The 5054-nt window shown below is 40.6% G+C and overlaps 1 pseudogene; it reads left to right on the top strand.

The window, feature by feature from the left end:
* Window positions 1–27: 27 nt before the first annotated feature.
* Window positions 28–4429, top strand: LOC101645322 (annotated as a pseudogene).
* Window positions 4430–5054: the final 625 nt, after the last annotated feature.

Below are 5054 nucleotides of genomic sequence, written 5' to 3'. Positions count from 1 at the left end.
AAAATTATGTTCTCTTTCACAGAGGGCATGGCGATACTGGGTGTAAAGTTTAAGGGAAGGTATCCTAATCATCAGGGCTACTATAACAGAAATCTTAAGCATTGGGCTGCTATCTACAAGGTTGGTAGTTCAAATTCTGCAGGAAAAAGAATGGGTTACATACTGTCACAGAGATTTTATAGTCTTGGAAATCCTAGGCAGGGTTACTATGAGTCAGAATTGACTCAATGAAAATGATTGTTGTATAACAGAAATATCTCAAGGAAATGGCTTTACTAAACAGAACTTATTCTTTCACAGTTTAGGGAGGCTAGATATCAGAATTCACGGTGTCAGCTCTAGGGAAATGTTTTCTTTTTCTATCCGCTGAGAGGGAAAGTACTTGACATCAGTTTCCCCTGGACATAGGAGTTGAGGGACCCTAAGTCCCAAGGATGCATTCTGTTCTCAGCTCTTAATTCTATTCACGTGATTGTTCATAACTTTTATATCTAAACTGAGATCCATACAGAACACAATCTAACCTTGATTACATTACATTACTTTACATAGCAAACATTGTGGATTACATAATTTCCACTAATCCTACTTTGTATTCTGATCCAATCCAAGGTATCTTCAATTGTCTCGCATGCATGAGAAAATTCAAGGTTGAGCAAGGAAGACTGAAGAAGAACCAGTGCATTTGAACGATGATGCTGGAGAAGCATACTGAAAGTACCATGGACTGCTAACAGGACAAACCGACCTGTCTTAGAAGAAGTACAGCCAGAGTGCTCCTTAGAGTCAAGAATGACAAGACTTCGTCTTACATGCTTTGGGCATGTTGTCATGACAGACCAGTCCCTGGAGAAGGACATCATGCCTGGTTGGTAAAGGGGCAGCAAAAAAGAAGAAGACCCCCCACAAGATGGATTGGCACAGTGGCTGCAGCAATGGGATCAAGCACAGGAACAAACGTGAAGATGGCACAGGACTGGGCGGTGTTTTGTTCTGTTGTACACAGGGTGGGGACAGGCTTGTAGCACCTAACAACAACAACAATCCTGCCTTATTTACATTATAGAGGTTAAGAGATGTAACACAGGATAATTACATCAGATTCCAAAATGGAGGATAATCACAGAATACTGAGAATCATGATCTACCCAACGGACACATATTTGGGGGAGCGCTATTAAAATCCATAACTCAAGGTAAAAGTAAGTGATGATCTGCAGATCTGCAGTCTGTGGATGAAGTTGTCATCCCTAAAAAGATCTTAGGGAAGTGGACTAGCAAAACAATTGAGCAGGCAGTTACAGCAGAAATAGTGGTAGCTGAAATTCAGAGATCACTAGTCACCTTTTACCTGTTGCTTGCTAGGAAAAAGTGGAAAATAAGAAGAAAAAGTGCTCAGTTTCACAGATATAGGTGAATATTCTGAAACAATTCCCCAGTTATCACTTCGCTTGATCAACTGAATTGTATTAATATTTTCAAATATTTTATTTATATATCAAATGAGCAGGAATATTTCATCATTATTTATTTATCTACTACTGTTCCAAACACTTCCCTCCCTGTGAGTATTATTCCCTCATTAAATACTCATTTGTGGATATTCTTCAATCATTACAATTCACTCATAGCAAATGACAGAAATCCAAAACGAGGTAGGTTAGGGTATACTTTAAAGGGATTGTTGGTTCACATAACTGAACGGTGTGGATCTGGTTGTCTACCGATGACTACAGGACTAGGTAGTTTCCTTGGTAATTCTATGGCTCTCCTTCTGTCTTCAGTGGTCCCATCTTCATTAGTTTTTACCTCCCACAAGCAAGAGAGTTTGCAACCCAGCTTCTCAGCAAGAACTTTCTCTTCAAATTTGACTGGTTAAATGCTCAAAGTTTCTGTTCATTAATTATTTTTAACTTTCCCAATTCATATGTTTCTCTCTTCTTCCAAAATCACATGGAAATCATTGACTAAAAATCAGCTATTTATTGGCTTGAAAGGACCAACCAGAGCCAATATACTACTAGATTAAATAAAAATCAGGACACCAACCAGAATGCTGCATCAGCCACAGACTCATTAAACATCTCTTTTTCTGATGTTTTTGTAGACTCATTTTCCTGCATAACAACGGAAGGGAAAGTTCCACTCTCATTTCTATGGACCAGAGTAGGGGATGTTTCTAGTCTTTTTTTTTTTTTTGGACTATGATGTTTTTGTCCAGTGAAATCTTGTCGGTTATGATGTCATGTACGACAGAATGCTTAAAGATCTCCTTGAAAGATGGCTCCTTCTTCACTGATGATCTAATCCACAAAGCATGATGTCCTTTTCCACTGATAGGCCTCCTCCTGACATCACGTGCAAAGTATGTGAGGCAAAGTCTTGGAATAATCATTTTAAGGAGCATCTGGCTGTACTCTCTCCAAGGCAGATTCATTTGTCACCAACACCATAATTCACATTGTATTAGTCTGGGTACTTTGGAGAAACAAATCCACGGCGACTCACGTATAAGAGAGAGTTTTATGTAAAGAAAATGTGCATCACGAAAATATCCCAACCCAATGCTGCCCAAGCCCACAAGTCCAACATTAACCCATTAACCCAACACCAGTCCACAAAGTCCTTCACCTCACAAAACAGAGGCAATGATGCCGACTGCAGGAGGAAAGCTGAGTCAGTGAACGTGTAAGCATCTCAGCACTGGCAGGGGTCTCCACACAGCTGCTCCAGCACCCAGGGCTGCATCGGGATAGATCCATGCGGCTTCTCCTTGGGGATGTCTTGGAGGAAGTCAATCTTGCAAGCTGAAGCAGGAAACTGCTAAGGCAGCTGCACCCGATGCAACCATCACAAAACAAGAGACCGGAGAACTAGAAAGGTGAAGCTTCACCACCCATTTATCCCTCCGCCTTTCAACCAGCACCACATGTGATTATCGGCCAGGCTGGCACAATTAACTAATTCACACATGAATCAATTCTTCTTCAGTCTTCCTTATTCATTGTCTGATTTTCATAGCCATATGAAACCATTGGAAATACCCTGGCTTGGGTCAGGTACACCTTAAATCTCAAAGTAATATCCTTGCTCTTGATACTTTAAAGATACCTTATGCAGAAGTTTTGCCCAATGCTATATGCTGACTCTTGCTTTCATGAGCTTTGATCATGGGCCCATGTAAAACTAAATCTTTGACAACTTCCATCATTTATCTATCATGATACTATATATTGATTAAATTGTGAGGACCTAGATTTTCTTTATATTGAAATGATACCTATATGAAGGCTTTGATTTTCATCAGAAAGTACCTCAAGTTGTCCTACCTATCACCATGAAAGATTACATCATCACATATCAAAGGTTGTTAATAATCCTTCCTCTAATACTGACGCCATGTTTTCATATAATCCAGCTTCTCACATAATTTGCTCAGAACAAAGAATGAATAATTGTGATAAGAGGGTAGAATACTGATGCACAAATTTTCCTATTTTATACCAACCAATATTATCTTGCTCTGCTCAAACAACTGCCTCATGGTTTGTGAACAAGGTCCTCATAAGCACAATTAAATATTCTTAAATTCTGGGGCGGATATGAACCAGCAATTGGACTCTTCCCATCTGCCTCAACCATGCTCTGAGGACCGAGAAGGAGGTGATGGGGCTGTGCATCAGGTCGTTGAATGATGGCATAGGTAGCGATTCAAAGTTTGCACGTACTGGAACTGAATTGCAAACAGTTGGTGAAAAGTTTGACACTGTGAAGATTATTCACATTCATTCTCTTGTCATCTTGCAACATTCTGATAAAAGGAAGGACCGAGTGGAGATTTCTCCAGAGCAAGTTGTCTGCAGCTTCAATAGAGGCAGAGAGATTGGCTGAACTCACAGGTCACCCATGAGAGTTGTAGGCTGGTACTCATATAACCCCTCCTCATATAAATGTTTGCCCCTCTCATGTTGATCTTCACAGACAAACCATGTACCAAGGCTTTGTAGGACTGATTTTTTTCCTGTTTCGTTAAATATAAAATCACCCTGACTGACCAGGGGGTCTACACTTACTTCCAATCCTTACAGGCCCAGAAGAGCTCAGAGATGAAAGAACTGAAATCCCAAACCACATTGTGCTTCATGTCACCACTGAGAAAGTGTGCCCTGAATCACCAGTAGAGGTACCGAAGATACTGTGCCAGAGGAGCAGGATGCAGATAGGCGTATCCATAGCCGTACACATCTGGACTCTAACCACGATCCATGATGGTTCAGTGTTGACCAAGACCCTGTGCAGTCAGATGGCAGCAGTCAGGGGGCCTCTCCTGCAGTGGTTGGAGGACAGACTGGAGCAAGATCAACAGCATTTGCAGGAGTTGCAACAAGAAAAAGAAGAGCATATGCAAGAACTCTTTTCCCTAGAATAAGGCAGGTGACAAAATAAGGAAAGACAAGATACCCAAATGTAAAATTACTTACAGTAAATCAATTTTAAAGGCATATAAAGCTGGAGGACTCAAATTAAGCTGATCAAGGCTTACCATCAGATATCCTTTTTGACCAGTGGGCATCCATAGGCTCCCCTCAAAAATATAGACTTCTCAAAAACACGCAACCAAGTCAATGTGAAGGGACCTGGAAGCAATAGAGACCCCTCGCCCACCTGTAGGATAATTGGACAGTCCCTCTCAGAAGGGCCTCATGGAAAAGATGATAAATCCAGGGTGCAGTATGGCACTGATGAATCACATAATTATCTGCTAATTCTCTCATATTTCCTCCCCTTAATATTAAGGCTGTCATTTGTTTAACCTTATTAATTATGTTAGATTTTCATATGTTCCTTTGCACATTTAAGATTGTTCAGTACATAGATGTCAAGATAGATAACCCTGCAGAAACAGTAACAAGAGTAATGGTTTTCTGAGGGTATAGGAGAGAGAGGGGGGAAATTGGGAGCTGATAGCACTGATGATCGCATCACTCCACTGAATGGGATTGTACAACAGAATTGTATGTGAATGAATATATTGGAATGTGTAAGATATGTCA

Source organism: Echinops telfairi, unplaced genomic scaffold (genome assembly GCF_000313985.2).
Source record: "Echinops telfairi isolate 266 unplaced genomic scaffold, ASM31398v2 ScPeMD7_9;HRSCAF=40, whole genome shotgun sequence".
Taxonomy (NCBI): Eukaryota; Metazoa; Chordata; class Mammalia; order Afrosoricida; family Tenrecidae; genus Echinops; species Echinops telfairi.
The sequence above is the reverse complement of the archived record's forward strand: the minus strand, read 5'-3'. Positions and strand labels throughout refer to the sequence as shown.